The following is a 23,668-nucleotide window of genomic DNA, read 5'->3' on the forward strand; positions in this document are numbered from 1 at the left end:
TCAGAGTAGCTAGTTTATATACTTTGGATCAACATTACTAGATTATTTTTCTTCTTTTGCTCTTTCCTTTGGTTTGTTATTTTGTTTGTATTTCCTTTTAATTCATGTAAAACACTTTGAATTACCTTGTTGCTGAAAATGTGTTGTATAAATAAAATTACCTTTACTTTGCCTTTACTTTTTCTCAAGAAGAAAAAGTTCTGGCTGGCCAAGAGATAATATTAAAAAAAAACAAAACAAAAAAAAAAACAACTCAAGTCCAGAACTTCTAGGTAGTCTTCAAGGATATCTATCCATCCATTTTCTATACACCCTTGTCCCTTATCAGGGTTGGGAGGGCTGCTGGTGTCTATCTCCAGCTAACATTCCAGGCGAGAGGTGAGGTACACCCTGGACAGGTTGCCAGTCTGTCACAGGACAACACAGAGACAGACATGACAAACAACCACACACACTCACATCTAGGGAGAATTTAGACAGACCAATTAAACTGAGAGTCATGGTTTTGGACTGTGGGAGGAAGCTGGAGTACCCAGAGAGAACCCACGCATGCACAGGGAGAACAAGCAAACTCCATGCAGAAAGAGCCCGGGCCGGGAATTGAACCCAGACCCTTCTTGCTGCCAGGCAACAGTGCTACCAACTGCACCACTGTGCAGCCCTTCTAGGATGTATTGACTTTAATTGTTCCAATCTTTCAGATAATGAATAATTCACCAATACTGACACATAGGACAATATATCACAATTACACTGAGAGGAATAATTTAAGAGAAAAACTCCAGCTGAGTTTCTACAAGCACCACAATCAGCAGCAGTTTTGTTACTAAATGAGGTTTTATCTCAAAGGAGGAATTGTACCTTGGTTTTGCTGTTAGGTAAATAAAAACCCAAGTTTTACGAACACATTCTTTAACCCGCTACAAATTCGTATGGTTCCAATTTTAAAATTTATTCAAATTTTAATCCAAATTGTTTTTATAAAGCTGCTAAAAGTCCACCTTTCAGTTCACTCATAAGCAATTTCAAAATAAAACATATCATTTGAAACTTAGGAAACTGTCCCTGGTGACTGTTTTCAACATAACATAAGAGTAACTAAGTTCAACAGTTTCTTTTAATTTTATTTTCTTTGAAACCAATCAATATTTAACAGTGTTGCCGGTCATTCTGTGGGTGTTTTCTCATCTGATAGTGCAGTAGACTTGGTTTGATTGGGGAACGAAGTTGCAACTTTTGCTCCATTGTCAACTAGTGTAATTTGCTTCACACTGCTCTGAGTCCAATGATCCAAACCCTTTGAGCAGCCTCTTCCCCTCCTGAAGAAAACATCAAAACCTCTGAAGAAGACTGAGCTCAACTTTCTTCTTTACAGAATATAAAGAAAGATGGAGTGGTGTCAGATTTTTGGGTTGTTGAGTTTCTCTTTCATTTTTGGCAAAAGATCACAAGCCATTTCTTCCACAATTGCTTGTGACACACACATTTGTTTTGGCTGTATTTCCCAAGAATGCCATGCACTGTAGTCTGCTTCCTGCTTTTGGTGCGATCTCCGGTCCGCATGGCGTTCACATATGCATCTGGACTGCACCAGAGTTCACTTCAACCGAATCGATAACAAGGTTTTTAGTCAGACCCGAATTTGCTGTTTTGGTCCGCATCAGAGTTTGATTATGTCTTCAAAACTCCACAAATGTTCTAGGCAAACAAACTTGAGTTTGATTAAAGTGAACTAAATAGGGTTGGCAGGAATGTGCCATTAATCACTCTAACATGGAGTTAACTTGGTTTTAGCTAGATAACTAAAATATGCAGAACTTAATGATTTCTAAACAACTGGATGTCTCAGCATTTATAAAGTCTGTTAATAAACATTCATCTCTCTCTGTGAGGATCTTTTCTAAGGAAGGAATTTACATAAACAGCAGACCATTGTCAACTTGTTCTCTCTCTGTGTTGACATGCTCTGGTTGACGACTGAACGCATAACGCTGTTAAGAACCATCAAGTCCTCTAACTTTTCTATTTTAGTTTCAGCATTTGGAATTAATTGTAAAAAAATTCTGTTGTGTGCCAGAGCACTATTGAAATGTTTGTTTGCTACCATGTGGGTGTGTCTTCTGTGGCAGCCATCTTGTGTTCCAGATATAGAAAGTGAGATGATCAGAGCAGGATGTTGATTGGTTGACAATTAGAAGAAAGTCAAAGTAATTCAAAGAACAAATTGAGTTGTAAATTGTGCAACTATATACACAAAAGTTATTATTGCTAATTGTTAATGTTTACAATATTTATGCACATGCCGACTTTCTCTTTTTCCGCTCTGGCAGACTGAGGTGATTGGATGATTTGAATTGAGAATGCGGGGTTTGAGGTGTGTGTACATGTGGACTAAGACTGAAGGAAGGGCAGCCATTTTGAAATATGCTGTGATGCCTGTAAAACAATAAACCAGCTTTGTTTGTTGTACAGCCAAGTTAGTGACAACTTCTCTTTTCCACACAAAAATCTCTCAGTGTAACAAACATGTCATCTTTGTGTGAGGACAGAAAATAGAATAGTTTTTGTTTTTTCATGAATGAAGTGCTTTGCTCTGAGGGGGAGCTGAGGTTCGGCTGAGTGGCTCTGACGCCATTCTGGCTAGCAGACATTGGAGGAAAAAAAAACAAAAAAGGTACGTATCAGCCGCATCCCAAAGATATGGCTGTTCCACAACGGTAACGTTTAAGATGACAAATGCTTGGGAATGCTGTTGTCTGCTCCCCAGAGTATTCTACTGTTGTGCTCTTCAGGTACGCCTCAGTGTTTGCACCACACTCAGGGAAGAGAGAAAAATCTGCTGCTTTTGAATTTAGCTTTAGCGTTTGTATATCGCTGTGATATTGTCAACAGTAAATATCCAGAATGTCTCCTCTGTGGGACAATGAAGGCCATTTGTAAATGTTGAAACTGAAAGATGATGGGCAAACTGTGGAGATTACACGCCAAAATGTTACGGGGGAGAAAAAAAGATTCAAAGTGGGGAAAAACAATGCAAGTAACATTTATTTAAAACAGAACATCTGGAAGTATGCCTATGTTTACAATAATACTGGTCCTTTCTTTCGCTGGTATTCAGGTTCCAGTTTTCAATTCATTTCCCAGAGGACTGAAATATGTTTGGACAGTGAATAGTTTCTGTTAATCTTCCTCTATAGGGAAGAATCTTTCCCTGGCTGAGGAGTCCAGCAAACATGGAGACTGTGTTTATCTGTCAGACTGGCTCCAATGCACTCTGTGGAAAGAAGGTTCCAGGATGTGTTGGCCAGCCAGCGACGGTGGGCATGCTACAGCATATGCTAATGAGTGTGTACAAATTCTGTTTAGCACTGCATCAATTTCTTTGTGCGTTTCAAACTTTGCTTATTGTATGATAGGTCTATTCTAAGAGGAATATTAACCTCTTAAAAAGGAAGTAAGCCCCTTTTCAATTGCCATGGCAACTCAGTTCCTTCACTAATGGTTAAAAATAAACCAATAGAAGTTGGTGTTTTACCCCAGGACTCTCTTAAATAGTCAGAGTGCCGAGACTGAAGTGCATTTTTGCACTAATTCATCCTGGCCTCCTTCTTTTGTAAAATAACAAAAACCTACATTTGTTTTTATATTTTATATTTATTTTTTTAAAGGTCTTCGTTGAGAGCAGAGTGGAACCAAAGTATGTGCCTTGTTTGTGTGCACAATTGAGTCACATTAAAGATTTGTTCTGCTATTGGCACACTGAAATGTTTCAAATTTTATTAGCAATCAAAGAAAACCAAGGAAATACGAATTTAATACACTGAAAAAAGGTATCTGATGAAAAAAAAATCAGTAACACCTTTGTGACGTGATGGAAAAGCAAAAAGAGAAGTCAAGTTGTTTTATATGACGCATTTCACCAAGTGATTTCCATGGTAAAAATGTAACAGTGTAATAAATAAATAACCAAAATCTGAGATTTTGCTTCCTCCCAAAATGGCTCTTCTTTTTGGAAGAGAAAAGTAATAAACATTTGAATTCTAATAGGCCTTAGCAACGCTTTTGCTGCTCAGGCCTAATAAACCTCTTGTAGTTTCTGAGACATTAAATTCATATTGATGTGGCAACCTAGGGTAGATTTTCTTTTTATTATGAACCCAAATATAGAATATTAAAGGTTAAAATGACCAAAAACGCCACCTGGAATAACTCCAGGAAAATGTAATATAATAAGGATACAGGTAAGTTCTGCTGGAAATGAGATAAGATTCAGAAAGTTCTACAAAATGCATTAAACTTCAATATGTTTTTGAATTAGCCATTGCCTGAAATTGGATGGTTAAAAACAGTGAATGCATTTAACAAAATTGATTATAATAAAATGTTTAAATCTCAAAGGAAACTGAGGCTTACCAATGGGGGAAGTAGTGAGGGAAGAGGCAACATCCAGTGAAGAAAAAGGGATCACCCTGGACACACACACAGCAAACAAAGACAAAGGTGCTCCAACAAAACACACAAGACAAGACAACTGCCACCAGGGGTCACCACTGCCACCACAGAAGCCTCAGTCCCTAAAAGAAAGACAAAAAAAATGAAACAATACGAGTAAAACAGTGACACAAAAGTACTACAATATTGCACTTTATCCTATTTGTAGTGCCATCAATGCTCCTGGCAGCAGGGGAAAGTTCAGGTTGATCTTTTAAAACATTTCTTTATAGGTAGGCAAAACAGCAGCGAGTGTCACTCCAGCACGGTGCAAACAAAGGAAGCAGATGGAGTTGACGTCAAGACGCAAGCAGCCTCATGACAGGTGAAGACTTGCTTATATGCAGCAGCCGAAATTGGCCTTAAAGTGGCAGCGTACCATTTATGCTGCTACATTGAATATGTTTTCGAATAGATCTCTCAAAAATGAGAGCTCTTACAAGGTTAAGTGAGGTTCTATGAAGATGTTGTTTGTGGCTTACTGGCAGCTGAAAGATGCATCACTGAGCTTGCTGTAAAGTAAGTACATCCTCCAAATGGTGGAAGCCGACTTTGCCAATTCTTTCATAAATCTAAGCAAAGAGGTTTCTGAGTAAGAGTAAAATGAAGAAGTATCTGTCTGTATTCTGTAGCCAGCCAGTGAGACTGACCTTGTCAGGGGAATAAGCTTTGACACTGTGATTAATGATGTTGTATGCTCTGAGTCACTGAAGATCTGCTAAAGGTAAGCCTTGTTGAGCATTATGTTAGTGCAAATATAACAATAAATGTTTTTAGTCAGCATGCTGTAGCATGGGAGATGTATCGTGTTTGACAAAAGAGCTAAGAACTAAAATTATACTGATGGCTGGATTAGGAAGTCGTCACATGGTTGCACAAAACTTTAACAGAAATCACAGAACGGGCATCACACACACGACACTGGCAAAACTTATTTGCAGGTTTCAGAAAACTGGAAATGTTGCAGATCAACCATGAAGTGGTTCAAGACGTTCAGCGATTATAGGATCCCACAAAAATAAAAATGGTTGTCCAATATAAAATGTTTATTTTTTTCTATGTATGGAAACTTATGGCTCACCCTGTAGAACGAAAATACAACACTGTGCCAAAAGGCACTTTCAGAGAGTCTGAGCAGATACTTTGAGCGCGAGAAGTTTTGAGTACAAACATTACAAGTATTGAGAAGACAGACATGAAATCCTGCTTTCAAAATAAAAGCAAAAGTATTAAAAGTTTTGAGAACAAAAGACATGAAATCCTGTTTTTCAGAGTGAAAATGGGTGCTCTTGGATTATGGTAGAAAAATTCCCCCATACAGATGATTTCATTTTTGTTGTTTGTATAATCATAAACTAGTCAAGACTTGGCCCTCTTTTTTGAATTGTAATTATTTTCTTATTTTAATTCCATAAGCCTTATGTATTTGTGGAGGTCTCTAAATGAAATGACATCATTTTCTCTCCAAGCAATATTCAAGAAGCAGAATAGCTGTGGTGTTCAATCTTCAAAAGAAAATGACTCATTAGGATGTAAATCGACTCTCCTTGGATGTAAATTGACTCTTGCTGTTGCTGTTTAACTGTATCATATTGAAATGGAACAATATGTTCTGAATATTACAAAAAAAAAATAAAAAATACTTGTAGTGATGAGTCAGTAATCTGTACTGAACATAAATAGAAATAATTCTGCATTACAAAGTGGAAAATGTAGATATGTTTCAGTAAGGCACTACAAAGCTGAGATTTTTGTGTGCGGTGTATTTAATAAATGATAATTGCAGGTATAAGTCATTCTAATAGTCTGTCAGCTGAAATCCGATGGAAATACTGTGATCCTCTGTAATCAATGGCTTGCAGCTTATCGGCGCTCAGAGGAAGCTGGGAACACCTGTTTTCAGTGATAACAGCAGGCAGTGGAAACGATATGGACGCAGCCAAAAGAGCATCAATTCACATTGTAAAGCATGACAAGTTGCCTCTAGTTCAGTTAATGCTCAGTCTTTGTACTTTGGCTGGAACGGACAGGGAAGATTCCATATTTCATTGTTATTGTTTTTTTTTTTTATCAATCGTTTTAACACCCAACAGGTTTTTTTTCTTCTTCAAAATAAATGTGACGGAATGTCATTTACCCAAGTGAAAAACTTTCATGCACTATGCTGCTCTGTGACATTGTATTGATATAAATTACCAGCCGTAAAATTATGACTACTGAACGCTGATCCATTTGAATCACACTGTTTTTCTTTCCAGCATAGCATCCATTAGTTGGTGCATTTTTGGCCAATTGTAGTCTGCAATTTTCCTGAAGAGCGGTGGATCCAACACTTTGGAACGACCAACTCAACTGTTGATGAAGTTTGGTGCTGGAGCAGCATTGGGTTTAGTTCTCAGTGTGCCTTGAGTGAGCTCATCATGAATAGTTGACTGCTTGTTACATAATTGTGTGGTCTGACTTCTCTTTAGCACATTGGTCATGTACTCAGTCGCCAGACCTGGACGCTTGCTCAGCATGAGCAGCAAACCCTGTGTGAGTCCACTGTCATCGCCTCATTAAAACTTCAGTGTTTGCATGAGCAACCATGCATGCTCAGTTAACTGCAACCTTAACCAAAGCTTGTCCATTATAGCTGTTGGTACAAAGTGACATTTAGGCAGAATGCATCCCCTGATCTTTCTCTTGGCATCATTGGTCGGTTTTGTGGCTCTGCAGAGTGTGACTTTCTAATCATAGACAAGTTCATGACACAGCATCACTAACTTAAAGGAGAGTTAGTAAGCTAAGCAGAAACCTTTCAGTTCAGACTTAGATGATGAGTCAAACCAACTTAAACCATCATCTATTTGGATCATACAAGCTAGACTAGAGTAAAGGTGCATTTGCTGATGTTTTTTTCTTGTACTATTGAAGGTTTACAGAAATTTTAAAGCAGGGGTCTAGACTGAAAGACATCGGTCTGCAGAAAAACTGCAAATGCGCTCAAGAGCTTATCCGATACCATATAGAAAATACTATCTGGAAAAGAAAGTTTGAGATTAATATGACTGGCTCATAAAATCGGCCAAATGTCCTTGATTTTGGTAGATTGACAACTGACTGAGACTAACATGAGAAACCCATCTTATCTACTGGTCTAATCTACCTTCACAAAGTTCTGAAAATCAGCTGCTGATACCATTCTGACACCTTTTACTCTGATAACAGACCCGCCCACCAGCTCCTGTTAACAATAGTCGCCCACTGTTGCCAATTTAGCAACTTCATTGCTAAATTTGGCAACTTTTCAGACAAATCCTGATTTACCAGAAAACTGCAATCAGTGCACCTCTACAACTGAGGAAATGTTAGCATACCTTTCCTTCCAGCAGCTAGCTTTACTCCCTTTAGGCTGAAATAACTTGAGTGATACATTTCTTGGAGCCATTTACCACTCACTGACATCAGTGAGAAGGTTCACTCCCCTCCTCACTTTAGTTTGTTAGATGTTTGAAGGGGTTTCTTGAATGTACAGCTTAGAGACCAGGTGTACTAATAAAGTCTGAAGTCAAACATATGTACAGGCTGGTTTGAAAAGAGATACTAAAAGAAAATCTTTTTTTTCTTTTCTTTTACTTTTCATGAAAATATCTAGAGCCCTGAAGATATGTTAAGAACGTGATAATGTTCAATTAATAGGTATACTTCTCTTATTGGGCAAGCATTTATTTGATTTAATATTTAGTTAGAACTATTCATTTGATTTATGGTTAAATATATGCTAAAACTACTTTATTTTTTATTTTTTTGTCATAGATTTCTGTCATGATAATACCCCTTTAAGAACGACACAGTGCATGATGGGAGTTGAAAGTTCATGACTCGTGATTATGTGCGGAAAAAGAGACTTTCTTTCAGCATTTTGCCTGTATCCTCAATGAGCCTATGAGAAAAAAAGAAGAAAAACTAAAAGAGAACAACAATCTTTAGCCCAAATCACAGCAGTGTCATGATAATACTGCAGTAGAGTCTCTTTGTTTGGAATAATATGATAGGTAATTTATGGTAGAATTATAGATATGGATGCACAAGATGAAAATCGCATATGACCTCTACTATGATTGGAAATTATGCAAGCCTCTGTGGTGATGGCAGTCTATTGCAGATGGGCTTCAGACAAATGTTCTGTCACATCACATAATTGTGGAAGCTTGTATCAGTCCGCCTCAGACAGTCACACAATGACAGACTCCACTAGAGGCTAATCTTTTGCCTCTTGAAATGGATCTGTACTCTGATTGTTCACCTCTTACAGCAAACTGCAGTACTATGGTTCCCCTATATACTGCTAGATAAGGGGTGCCCAAAGTTGGTCCTCGAGGGCCGGCATCCTGCATGTTTTAGTTTTCTCCTGGTTTTACACACCTACATCAAATGATGGCTCATTAGAAGGCCTAAGCAGAACACTGACCTGCTGAAGAGGTTGTTACAACCACTAGGGAGAGAACTAAAACATGCAGGATGCCGGCCCTTGAGGACCGACTTTGGACACCCCTGTGCTAGATGATCTTGTTATGATTCTGCTATTTGATTTATCCATATCTTTACCTCCAAACAGAAGATGAACATGGTGTGGTATTGTGGCTATAATCCTGAGGAGTCTGAGATCTGTTGTCATCACTTACAGAGGAAACAACTACAGCTTACAGCTCATTCATTCATTTTGAAATGTTTTCATTCAATACAATGTGTTAAAATAAATTTTCAGTTTATTTTAACTGAAAATTTAAACAAACACTGGTTTGTTGCGCTAACTGCCAACAGTAAAGCACTACTCATAAACATTATTTCGCTACCTATAATCTATATCATATCTATATACCATATCTACATGGTATTCAACAGAAGCTAATGCTAAGCTAAATTCAACCATACTGATACCCGCTATGTGTCAATGAAATGTGTTACAACATTCAACAGGGTCAAATCTTTTATTGCTAATAATCCACTCTTAGCAGATTAGCGAAAGTATGCTCACCAGTGCATATTAAGTTTATTAGCTGCCTATGCAACACTTTAGGGTCTGTTTTATTTAGTTTACATTTTTGAGCTTTGCAGAATATCATATTATTTCCTCTTCGAAAAATACCTGGATTGTTGCCTTGATTATTTCATTCATGTCTGAGAAATCCTTTAATCTCCATGGCAAAATGCCTAGTGAGACCAAGCACCACCTTTGAGGCGCAGCTCTTCAGAGCTGCAGTTTTCAATCCTCTAAGCTTCCACCTCACAGAGCTGCCCTCCCCCACTCATCTTCTTCAGACTAGCCAGCAGCAATTAGCAATCACCTGGTGGAACTGCTCATCTGCAGAGCTCATTATAGGAGCCATTTCTCAGTGCAATGCAGGTAAAAACATTGTTAAAGTGTTATTAGAGAAGTGGTGTTGTGATGACTTCCTGAAGGTGGAATTTCAGAAAGAGCAGGGATTTTTAAAGAGATAGAGGCCCAATTTCAAGGCATTAAATTACAAAGTTACATTTCTTTTAAATATTTGTCATTAAGGAGACATATCTCCTTAAGAATAAATTTACTGTTGTCCCTTTAATGCACACAGTTTTAAGCCATTTGGTTACACTGGAATTGTTCTTATATCCATCAATTCATCTATTTCCCATACAAAGTAAAGCAGATATTATCTGAAACCTTGCTACATCACTGTATGTGACCATTCATCAGAGCTATTGTGAAGTTTTTCATGGTATTTTCTAATGTCTAATTTGAACCCCTTAAGCAGTTTCCTGCATATCCTGTATTCAACTCTTTAAAACACATCTGGATCCACAAAGGTTTGATAGTCCCACTCTGTGCTATGGACTGTGTCTTATCTAGTGTTTTGTCAGTCAAGGCTCACTTCCTCTCTGCTTTGGTAAACTGAAGGTGTGAGATATGCAGCAGATAAAAACTGTAACAAACTGCAGAGCTGAAGGTGTCCTTAATAAGAAGACAGAGGTATATTGCAGTTATTTATGAGCCAGAGGGAGGCTGCTGTGACAGCTCAGAAAGGCTGATCTGCAAAAGATGGTCTTTGCTCGCGGATTTTGCTTGGTCCCTTATGAGTTCCTTTGAATCCTGTTATTAAGTACAAATGGAAATACTTAAAACTCCCCATTAGGTGTGAGGTTGCAGAGGCAGTGATGTCAGTAGCAGCTTTTAATGGTGCCAGCAGAACAAGGTGTGTTTCCCAACAGTTGCCATGATTTATTGCCTGGGTCTGCTAACAGCAGACCCAGGCTGAAATCCAGTCACATCTCTAATGGAGATGTGACTGTCAACAGGCGCCAAGGTACAGATGCTGATAATTATTTTATGGCTGCAAATGTAGTAATGCACTCATATGCAATGACAAACACTGGTTGCTTGCATATTTACTTTGATTCAATCATAACTGCTGTCACATAGCAATTCCAATGCTAATAATTCTGAAATGTTCAGGTAAAAGTGCCTATCCTTGGTATTAATGGATACTGCGAGACTAGCTATGATTTTTTTTTTTTTGCCCATATGTGACCTATATCTCACTTTTTCAGGTCAGATATAGGTCTGAATGGCCCAATTCCAATATTTTCACCTTTCAAAAAATCTTATTTGTGCCTCTTCAACAAGTGACTAATTCGGATATGCATCCAATAGTTTTTAAAGCGTCTGCGGTCTGAACGGTCGTGTAGTATTTTATCTGACTCATGCTTCATAATTTTGCACCAGAAAAAGTCAGATGCTGTGAATCCACCCTTAAATAATGGCTAAATATTCTAATGAAATTATGAAAGAAGTTTCAGAAAGGCACATCACATCATAATTCCATCATTCTTGGTTTTGACTACACATCCAAACAGACTTCTCTACATAAGCCATCTTCACTAAAGGCCATTGCTATGAGAGGTGGATGGACCGATCCAAAACATTAGTAATATCAATAGCAAATCAATATCATATCAATACTAGCATGATAATTAAAAAGTATCGGTACTATTAACACTGATACTGGGCATATACTTATTTGTCACTGGATGAATATCAACATATGCATACTGATTGCACACCTTTAGTACTGACTTGACATATGTGGCATTCAGTGGTTTGACCATACTATTAATTTTGTTTGTTGCCAACAACGCCACCTGGGGTTATCACCCAGGAATTAACGGTAAAGGACACAGGTCCGGTTTTGCAATCAGCAGGAGACAGGTTAAGTCAATAATAATTTATCACAAAAGAATAAAAATACCTGTACATGAACAAAAAGAAAATTCACAATATAAATCAAACTAGGCTTACCGGTGGGTGCGACTAGGTCCTGGATGGTAGGCTCCAAAACAAATCAAAACAAACACCCGGGAAGTCACTCACTCTTTGAAATGCCCTCCACCCATTAGTGTTAATCACGGCACAGTCACACCAAAAAGGGACGCCGCATCCAGGTCCGAGCGCACCACCAGTGGTCTAGAAAATAAAAATAAAAAAGAGACAAATTGTTAAAATACAGGCAGTAAAAGAGATATAAAAATGTGTATAAGTAAAACCATAAAAGTCCCTGTGCTTGACAGGCACTGCAAAATGAGCAATCTAATCCGAAACAGAGCACGATCAGCCGCTCCTTGTTCTGATCTCGGGGGGGGGCGTGTCCCACACACCGGTCTCTCTTGACCACTAAATAAGCGGTGACTCAGTCCAGGCAAAGCAGCAGCTTAAGTGTGTGGCTAACAGCTGCGATTCCGATCAGGCCCAGCTCCCTTCGCTTCCACCCAAACGGGAACGCTCACAAACTTCGGCACTTGACAGGAACCACTCCACCCACCATCAAACGTAGAGGTAAATACGCCAGTACGTTTCTGTACTCGGCACACAGAGCAGCCCAACACGGAAGCGCGGCACGCGACGTGTCAACAGCAAAAAAATAAGTGTCAGTCCGCGGCTTACCTCAGCTTTTATACTGAGCGCCCTCTGACGCTATTGGCTCATTTGCAATCACCCGGCCAGCTGGTGCAGCCTCCACCTTCTTCCTGCCACACATAGAAACACTTTGTGAACTTTTGCATTTAATGTAAACCTGAACAGAACAGAAAGAAATCAATATTGTTCTGAATCATGAATACTGCAATAATTTGCTATCTTCTTATTCTTAGATCATCTCTAAATTCATTATTCTTACATATTAACTCATTATATTAATCTGGCTTTTTAATCATATCTGGAAATTTCTAATTAACAAATAATTAAAATTTGTTAATGTAGAGGGAAACTAAAGCTTTTCTTCTACTTTCAGTTTTATTTGCAGTGAGCTTTCCTTGGAGTAAAATGTTGTGAGTGATCTCCACTACAACACCAGTGAGAGAAGCGTCAGTGCAGACAGAGGCGTTCATGCCCATATGGTTTTGTGATGTTCTGTGTGTGAGCTGCATAAACTCTAGAGGGGTGAACAGAAGCATTTCAAAGGGAGAGTGTGGAGACTCCTTTTTAATCTGATTCTTAAATACCCCCTCACTCCATCTAATTTGCCACACAAATAGTTACAAGGTGTTTGATAAGATTGTACAAAAGAGCTCACAAAACCCGCAGTACACTTCTGTCATTGACATTTTATCTGCTTTTTGCAGCTTTTTCCCCCACTCTATTTTCAGAAGTCTTGCTTCTTTTTTGTGGATCATTCTTTCAAATGTAGAACTTTTGTACAAATTTTCTAAATGCCAGGTCATGGCGAAAAATATTTAATCTCTGACATGCATAATTAAGTTTTTCTTGGCATTCTGGGAAAAGATCAAACCAAAGAAACAAACTTTTGTTGCAGCTTTGTCATCAGGAGAAGCCGAGAGTAGAGCAACTGCTCCTCGACAAGAAAATGAGTTAGTAGATTCTCCTCATTGCTGTGTAATAGTAGAATTACTGTAGGTATAATTACCTATTATTAAGTGAGAAGTGTACTTGTTAATAAAGTCAATAAATTTAATCAAAATTTACAGGGCAACAACTGATTTCCAAGGACTAATTGCCAAACAGTTCCCTGTCAGGTTTTGTTTTCTGAACACCTGTTTGTTGAGGTGTGAGATAAACGGTTTCTTGTAATGATAAGTTGTTTCTCCACCATTAGCACATTTAGCAGTGAGTGAATGAGGCTAATTGAGTGTCCTACTAGTTCTGATTGATTGTTTTGGTCAGAACAGTGCATTACTTTAACCAGTAATAGTAATTCAGGAAGGAGATGGAGGAGATTGATTATTTTCACAGATTATCTGTCTCATAACAAACTGCTATGACATTGTGAAACCTTTAACAAATATGGAGAAAACATATTTTTTATTAAAGTTGTAGCTTGAATAAAATGCAACTACATAGCATTTTTGAGAAGTCTGGATTGCTTCATGTACATTTTGCACATTGCTTTTGACTGTTGCTCATGGGGAGAGGCATTTCAGTAATCTAATAGAAAAAATGTAAGCAACCTACTTGCATACTGGATGTGGACTGTTGGATGTTAAATTCATGAGCAGTAAATATTGTGCTAGTATCAGTATTGAACCAAAGAAAGCAAGGCAGATGCAAGCCTTTAAAATTGTGACGCTTTTTATGGGTCAAATAGACTCAAAAAATTGTAACAGCAGCAGCCCAAACTAATTTTTTGTCAGGGGGCCCATGATTCCTGGCGGCACCCCTACATACATTATTCAGAATACAAAACATGGGTTTGATAGTTATATTTGTGTGGGTTCCAGCACATATTGGAGTAGAAGGAAATGAGAGGGCAGATAACATGGCAAAGAGGGCAATTCAGAATCCTATTAGTTTTACAGTTAAAACAAGTAAATCTGAAGGAAAAAGTATTGTTAAAGAAAAACTGTTGAAAGTATGGCAAAAAGGTGGGATGAAGGAAGAACAGGAAGATGGTTTTGTCAAATTCAGAAGATTGTAGGAGAAAGAAGAAATGGAAGAAGGAATAGAAAGGAGGAAAGAGTGGTAACAAGGTTAAGATTTGGACATACAGGACTTAATTATACACTTTATAAAATTTAAAAGCACAATACTGGCAAATGTGATTACTGTGAGAAATATGAAACTATAGAGCATGTTATATTAGAATGTCATAAATATGAAAAAGAGAGAAGATATATGAGGAGAGAGTTTGAAAGTATTAAAGAAAAGGTTAATTTATTAGATATTTTGAGGAAGAATTTGGGGAGTAAACATGCAAATAGTTATTCGATTTTTAAAGAAAACTAAACTATTTCATAGAATTTGATAATAGTTTATGTGTTTGTGAATGTGTGGATAATATAGAAGGATAGACTACAAAGTGCACAAGCACGTATGTATATTTACGTGTGTATGTATGTGTGTATGTTTAGGTAGAATTTATTTAGTTATTATTTTCTTTATGGTAGAATATATGTATATAGAGATATAGATAAATAGATAGGCCATCACGTCCCACACTCCATACCAGTAGGTGACGGTAATGCTACTAACAGTTTGTTGCCAACCGCCAGTAAAACCGATAAGAAGAAGAAGAAGAACTCTGATGGGAGGAAAATAAGCTCCTCCCTCCTTCCTCGTCTTCCTTGGAGTGAAATTTGAAAACGACTCCATTTTGGTCATCTCCTGCTGTTCTAAATGGTAAGTACAACTTCTTCAATCTTTGGTCAAGCACTTTTAAGTTGATAGTGATGTGATTTTTTTCCCCCCACTAATTTAATACTACCATATTTTCCGCACTATAAGGCGCACCTAAAAACCTTCAATTTCCTCAAAAACCAACAGTACGCCTTATAATCCGGTGTGCCCTATATATGGACCAATATTGAGCCATAACAGGTCTAGCAACTACGGTAAGCAGCCACCGACTTCATTTTCGCCCGTAGAAGAAGAAGCGCGCAGTGCATGCTGGGATAGTTGTCAGAACGCTGGTTTGTAATCTATTAATAAAGTTTGACTGACCTATCTACCTACTGACCGTCTAGAATCAGGTCGTCTGCAGGTCATTTAGCACCACGTTCTCCACGAACATGCTGTGCGCGAACGGAGAAGGGTCACCATCGTCCGGCCACACCCCGGCCCAGTCGCGGAAGGCTCTCCTCGCCGACCGGAGTCGGACTGTTTTGTTGACATTCTCGTTAGTGCAGCTCCATCTAGTGGATGCATAACCTAACTCCAGCCTCTGTAGCGTCTATTCTATGCACCTTATAATGCGGTGCGCCTTATATATGGAAAAAGTTTTAAAATAGGCCATTCATTGAAGGTGCGCATTATAATCCAGTGCGGCTTATAGTGCGGAAAATATGGTATGTCTATTTTGTAATAACTATACCCGATGTACTAGCTAGCAGCCCATGTGTGGGTTGCTTGTTAGCAGCTGTAGCACTTACAATAGTAACACCGTTGTAGCTGTAACTTTTACACAAACACACACACATAAAATATCGGACTGTGTACTTGTGAAAAATAAAGTTCTATTTTTGTACCATTTAAAATAATCATTTTGGCCATGGGAATGTAAAAGCTAATAGCCTCTGCTAATAGGCGGACGACGCCGAAGTGTCACATTCTCCAATGGGCAGATAGTATTGCACACTGAGGGGAACATTTGACTTAAGTTATTTTTGCTTTGTCTAGGTTTATTCCATACACCAGTAAGATGCTGATCCAGTATCATCGTGACCGGGACACGTATGGGAAATTGGATGAGGTTAGAGCAGGGGTGAGCAATCCTGGTCCTCGAGGGCCGGTGTCCTGCAACTCTTAGATGTCTCCTTGGTCCAACACACTTGAATCCAACAGCCGATCACCTCCTAAATGCAGTCAAGTTCTCCAGAGTCCTGCTAATGACCTCATTATTTGACTCAGGTGTGTTGAAGTAGAGACACATCTAAAAGTTGCAGGAGCCCGGCCCTTGAGGCCTGGAGTTATACCACCCACCTGTGTCTCTTGTTCTCTGTCAGGTCCTGGTCTTACTGTTGTGTTGTGCTTTTGTAACTTCTCATCAGATGCTACCAATGTTGGAGCTTTGCTTTCTTGTGTTCTGTTGATTTGCCATTAAGCCATTATTCTCATCCATATACATGCACCCTGCCATGTCCATCCTCACTACTTCAAACCCCAACTCATGACAGTATTTTCAATTTTCCAATATGTTCACCATGCTAATCAGATTAACTCAAAATACTAACTAATAACTCAAATAAAGCTAACTGCAAAATCTGGCTGCTTATCTAATTACACTCTAATATTTTGCCTTCTTACTTTTCCAGTCATCGAAAGATTTTGCCTGCCACCTGATGCCAAAGTTCCATCTAAGGATGCAACAGATGCTGACGTTGATGGAGAAATTTTCAGTGACCTCAGTAGACAAGTCAATGTTATGCTGAAAGTTTTCTGCCATGATGGCAAGATATAAAAGCAAATTAAAACAAGCGTCAAAAAGATTTTACAAAAGGATGTTGTTTTTTCTTCTCCAGAGTTTTCAGAATGTTCAACTGCTTCTGAGCCTTTCTCAAGCTTCAGCTCAAATGCATCAACGTCAACAATAATATCACGGATGAGATATTGTGCAAGAAGCAAAAAGGTGACAATGCTGATAATGGAGTGTCTGCTAAAAAGGTAACATGATGTCAGTGTGCCCCTAACTCTTTAAACTTCTTGTGCCATATTTGGGTTATCTAAAAGTCTCTATATATTTCTTATTTCTGTAATTCTTCATTTCATAGCTAGTTGAAGGTGTCCTACAAAAGATGTCTGGTGGTGAAGAAGTTCTGCAAAACTGTGGAACAACAGAAACCCTCAGTGATGCCAAAAGAAGACAAATGATGAACATACTAGTGGCTCACAGGATTAATAAACATAGGTAGGTGTGTTTTTACATTTTTAAATTTGTTAAAAAGTCAATGTTTTCACTAAAATGAAATATCCTGTCAGGCACCTTCCTGCTAAACCAATCAGAGAGGAGTATGCCTTGAGGATGGTGACATCTCCTTCCATCACCACCTGAAGTCTCCAGGAATCAGTGCAAGGGATGCAGTCGAGACACTTGCTGTCTTTTATAAGGTAATTGAAATAAAAATATGTGTAGTAATTTGTCACGTTGCTTTTATATATATTATATTCAACTGGTGATTAAATGGCAGCTTTGAGTATGTCAGGGAAGACATTAATTTCTTTCATTAGCTGTAGTATGACTCCTTAAAGTTTTACAATGGCTGTAGCCATATGTCTGGTTCCTTATGTTTGGTTTATATATATTTTTAATTTAAGTCATGCTGCAGTTTAGAGGAACATCTCCAGGACCAATAGGATCTGCAGCCATACCTCCTTGTTGTTTGGTGTTAGATGAGCAAGATTGACAGCATCTACATCATCATGGATAGGTGACTCGTCCCATGCCAAGCAAACTGTTCCCTTGGAGCATTTGAGTTATTCAAAAGACACTTTGTGTTTTATGTCTTTTATGATGCTGCATTAGTGATTTTTTATAATTTTTTTGCAGTGTATGACACTGATGTTGGCAAAATGAAGGAATCACCTTCACTCACTCACCTTGCTCAAGTCCCTAACCAGAGATTTAGGGACTTGAGAGCAAGGTGAGTGATATATTTTTAGTTGACAATCATTTTTTCAAACAGCTTTTCAGAGATCCTTGCTTTGACCAAATACATAACAGAGACCTTTTTTCATTTTCATGCTTTAAGGGCTATTTATAATGAAAGATTTCTTGTAAAAAATACCAGATCTAAAAGTCTTTTGATATTCAAAACTTATATTGATTCCTAATCAATGTTTGTTCATTATGCAACAGTTTAAAATGTTGGAAACACATTTTAACCCTAACCCTTAACTCTGAAGAGTGTGGACCTATATAAACCCTGAAACAGTGTTAAAATCAACTCTGTAGTAGTTGAATCAACACTTTCTTTTCTTTTTTTTTCTTTTTTTTTTTGCTGTGCTGAAGACAGAGATTCAGAAAGGGTAGGAATTTTTAAAGAGCCAAAAGCACAATTTCAAGGCCTTAAATTACAAAGTCATATGTCTTTGAAGTACTGTTTGATACATATAGCATATTTTATGCACTAAAGGTAACATAACCCCTTATGTGTGTTCTGCCCAAGGCTAAAAGTTAGAAATGGTTCATAATGATTGAGTGATAAGAAAAAAAATAATTTATTTGGAAGAATTTTTGTTTAAAAGGTGGTCATTTAATAAAAAAACTTCTATGCAGCTATTGTATAGAAGAATAGCTGTATAGCTATTGTAGAGCTATACAACCATTGTATGTATTTTATGAAGATGAATTCCGATTACATGGCATTATGGGTAACGGAAGCAGTAGTCAGTTAAGAAGTCACCTTTACAGAGAGCCTGCATATCTATGTGCAAACTTTGCCTCCTGTGTCCTAAATCTTTATTTACACCTTCAAAACCAATGGCTGTAAGTCTAAACTTTGTCCTGTTTGATGTTATGTGTTTTATAAGAAGTTTATTTAGATATTGTTTTGTGGATGTGTTTATTCCAGGAATTAGCCCAAGAGCTTTTTTGCATAGCAATTATGCTAAAGATCTAATTAGCATACAAAAAGATCGCTAAAATGAACTTTTATTACTAGTAACAGCTAAGGTTAATTCTAATGTATGGTTCTGGCACTAGCAATGTTATTTGGTGCATTTATTTTTCATAAGAAAACTGATGCATATTTTATTTTCTGTTTGTTTTTATAGTTTCTCTCAACCCTTTCATTGAGCTTTTAAGCAATAATTGTAAGCTGTCAAGACTGTTCCTGGCTCATAAAAATTGAGTTTGGCTTGCTGTTGATCTATGTTAACATACACAGTCTATTCAACATGTAGTGATAACTGTGCAAAGTGCCTGAAAAATATATGAAAGTCATGAATTTTTTCCTTTTTCTTTGTGCTTTGCATCCATGAAGCCTCCTTATCAATAGCTTTGCGATTTGGGATTGTAGTTCAGTTATTGTTAGAGGTCTTGAGATGCTAATCAGCATCTTTCAGTTTTAAATTGTCTGTACAATTCATAACCAGAAACGGCATAACACCAAAAAGAACTAAGAAAATCAACACAAAGGAATGATCTGAAAGAGAAAGGTTGAGGAGGATGTTGCAATAGCACCCAAAGCAGGTGCTGTAAAGTCCTCTGAGCTGAAAGGAATTGGAAACAGACAGCATCACTGGACTCTCAGTGGTCCCGGTTAATGAAAAACTTCAGATGCAACTCATGATGCAGTTGACAGTAGGCCGAGCTTCTATTTAGCCCTGAAAACATCAAGCAGAAACACAGCTGAGTAAGTGTTGTTTTTTAATGTTCCCTAAATGATGCTCATGCAGATCTGGGACACCAGAAGTGACTAAGCTCCTTATTATGATGCACAGAGAAGACAGACGGTGACTCATCTGAAAAGGGTAACAAGTTGATGTATATCTGAGTGTGACCGGGAAAGGACGAACAAGATTTAAAGGAACTCTGAGCTTATTAGCATTTCTCAACACGCAAAGAGGCCGATAAAGAGGAGAGCACATGCAGAGTGAGAAGAAACGGGGACGAGAGTAGATCTGGTGCTCTGCTCCATTACAATGGTAATTAACAGCAGATAAGCAGCCTGATCGAATGTGCTCAGGCTAATTTTACCAGCTAATGGCCTCCAATCCCTTGGTACTTATTATTTTTGAAATTATTTTTATCTGACTCTCAGAATGATAAAGAAACCCAATTTAGTTTTTTTTTTTAACCATGTTTTCCATGTCTGAAAAATTGATTTATCATTGAGGGAAATGTTGTAAAAGTGCAAAGGCATTGCTTCCCTTCCATAGAGCCCGTCCCTGTGGAGAAGAATGGGAAGTAAGGAGATTGCTGTTTAGGGCTTCTTTTGGACAAAAGCTGGTCACAGGCAGCAATGAAGAGAAAAGGCTCAGTGCTTATGAGTTCAGTTATACATAAATGCATTACTGGACTGTGATTTAAAACCACCGTAAAGTCCTCAGCTGCACTAAACCCTCTGAAAAGCAGTTATATAAGATGTGCTTCAACAGCAGGAGCCATTTCCACAACCCTGCTTGTCCTCAGTTCCCTCAGTTTTAACGCAGCACACCTACAGGAGCCAAGATTCTAGATTCAAAATAAGATTCCAAAAATGAAATGTTCACTCATCCACTTACAACATGTTGCTCTCTGCTTTTTAAATTTTAAACATAAATTGTAACAACTTATCTGCTTAGACGTACAAAAAGTGGGCTGTAGCAAGAGCAACAGCCGTATGCGATACATTTTGGCTGTGATTCCATTACAAATGTGAGCAAAACATTGGTATTCTGCTAATGCTGAAAAACAAAACAATTTCTCATTTGTGGTGTTTCCATTAAATAACAAACACAATTAAAATCACATATATAATTTTGTTCTCGATAAGTCGGACTAGCCAGCTGTAGTTAGCAAACATTTGGTGGAACTGCACATCTGCTGAACTCATTATAGGAGCTACTTCTCAGTGCAGTGCTGGTAAAAATGTTGTTAAAGGGTTAATAGAGGAGGCATGTTGTGATGACTTCCTGAAGGCGGAGTTTCAGAAAGACTAGGAGTTTCTTAAAGAGACAGAAGCCCAATTTCAAGGCGTTAAATTACGAATAACTGAATGTAACACTAGACTGAGCTACAAAATGGCATTTCCTTGAAAATAAGTCCTGAACCAGACAAGCTTTTAAACACTGTATTTCTTACCAAGAAGCATTTTTAAAACAAATACCCAGTTAAACAAACATATTTAGTTTTTTTTTCCTTTTGTGATATGATTATTTGCTCCAGAAGGTGAATATCTCATGTAAATGAGTAAGTCATATACATGAGATATTCCTAATATCTTTCATAATCTTCCCTTGCTGTTTTACCACAGTGTCAGTTGAAATGTGATTGATACTGCCCCCTAGTGGGCTTCCTAAAAATCCCACCCAGGCGCGGAGCTATAGAGGGGTGTGGGGGGACGGCTGCTCCCCCGGCCCAGGCCTGGATGGGTGCCCATGGGGGCCCGGGTCTGGAGGTGCCAGGGAGGGAGGAATGGTTTCAAGTTGCTTTAATGTCTGATTATAGACAGAGAAAGTGCGCCCTCGCTTGTTCAGAAAGGTATATTTAATGTCCCTCAATGGAATATATAGTAGTCAGTCCCAGTGACTGTTTCACTCACGGTTTAGCCAATGTGCTTCCTGGGTAAAAATCAAACAACAAATATGGCCCAAAAGCCCCCCACCCCCGAATAGTTTCCAGCAGCGCAGGTGATGCACGTGAGGGGCCTGGTCATTGTCTCCGCCCCCCGGGCCCGATGCTGACTTGTTCCTCTAGTGATCCCACCTAAAGAGAAATCGAATTGGTTAAAATTCCAAATGGACTAGATGTCTTTCAAATGTCCTCACCTGTTTTATCAGTGACTATAATTTCAATTTTAATATTTTTATCCAGTAAACTTGGCAGTGTTCTCACACTACTTAATTTCCCCTCCTTTTCCTGTGCCGAGGTTAGATAAAATGATTGCTTTTGTGCTTTAAAGCCTTCATAGGCATTCACATATCATATGTGATTATGTTGCTGCTGAAATTGAGAACAAAGGTGCTTTAATGTCCATGACTGCAATCAAGAAGAATACACAACCATTACCGGGGTCATTCAGAGGTGGGACATAAATAGGATTAGACAGAAAACTGGATGAACAAAAAAGTGTAGAGGTTGTACCAAAACATCCATCCATTTAGATGAAATGATTTTCCTTACGTCTCTGAGATATTTCCATATGTTGGATTTAAGAAAGGTAAATTGGTGCTTTCGCAATTTTACCAAGTGTTCCCAGCAGTCTGAGAAAAGGACAGTGGTTCCCCTTTCTGTGAAAGTAAGCAGGCTTATTCAGTCTTCTGTCAGCCTGTGGGGCCATGAAGGCACCTCGGTAACACTTGGCTGAATCCGAGGACCTGTCAGTGAAAAAGTTCCGAAACATCCTGAAACTTTGAAAACTCACACAACACAGGGCGAGTTCAGCAATTCAGCTAAATTCACAGCATTCGTTTCTCTGAGGTCGACTGAAATGTGGAGCTTTCCAACTACACCATCTCCATAGAAACAGAAGAAAAGGCCAAAGATGCAGCTTCAAATCTGACACTCTACCTCAGACAGTATGTACGGTAATTCTCAGGGAGAGCAATGATGATTATTATTTTCAGTTCAGTAATGCGAGTGCTCGGCACGGCACGGGGGCCCTCCATGCTGTCGGAGCCAATTACAGGATGAAGGAGAGCTGGGTTGAGATCGGGACGCAAACAAAAAGAAAGAGTTTTATTTGCAATAAGCTGAGGACAAAAAATATTTTCCATATTTAAAACACAGGGGGTGGATGTGATTGTTCTTCTTTTCTGTGAAAATAGATATATGATTCGAATAAAGCTTAAAAAAAACAACTCCCTCCTCATTACAGATAAAATGAGGTGCATGCTTAAGACTTTAGGTCACTAAATGAAACTAATTAAACAAACTGTGAAAAAATTGTCAATGTTGACATTTAATTATATTAGATTAATATTAATATGCAACCAATGGAGATCAGACCAACATCACTGTCATCAGTGAATAAGTAGAAAATGATTAACCGTGGCTGATCTGATATGGTGACAGGAAACTCATCTGTTCTAGTTTACAGGGTTACATCTCCCTTCTTACTGCAATTTATCATCTCTCCTAATATTAATTTTAAAACAATATTATAACTATAACTTTGTATTGGCCAGGCCACACAGAGAAATACACAAATGGATTAAGTTGACATGAAAGACAACTGACTTAAACACACATGCAAGTTCTATGTGCGAGAATACTGATGACATTCATTTGCATTTAAAAATAATTATTTGCTTGTCTTTTTTTTAACAACACGTTAAAATATTTAATATTTTCTCAATAATCAATAGCAACCGCTTTTTTGCATTACAACTGTTTGTGGTATTTATGTAGCAAGCTAAATATTTGTTTTTCTAACTAAATATTTAGCTTCAAACTAAATATTTAGTTACAGACCTACTATTTATTTAGGAAGATAAATATTTAGTTTGCAATTACATATTTTGCTTCTAACTAAATATTTAGTTAGCAAGTTAAATATTTACTTTCCATGC

General features: G+C 38.1%; 1 pseudogene; it reads left to right on the forward strand.

The window, feature by feature from the left end:
- LOC148157536 (uncharacterized) overlaps positions 1-17,507 on the forward strand; it is a 39,952-nt pseudogene extending 22,445 nt beyond the window's left edge.
- The last annotated feature ends 6,161 nt before the right edge of the window (positions 17,508-23,668 follow it).

Source organism: Poecilia mexicana, unplaced genomic scaffold (assembly GCF_051168715.1).
Source record: "Poecilia mexicana isolate PSO_F unplaced genomic scaffold, ASM5116871v1 scaffold_10, whole genome shotgun sequence".
NCBI classification, from domain to species: Eukaryota; Metazoa; Chordata; class Actinopteri; order Cyprinodontiformes; family Poeciliidae; genus Poecilia; species Poecilia mexicana.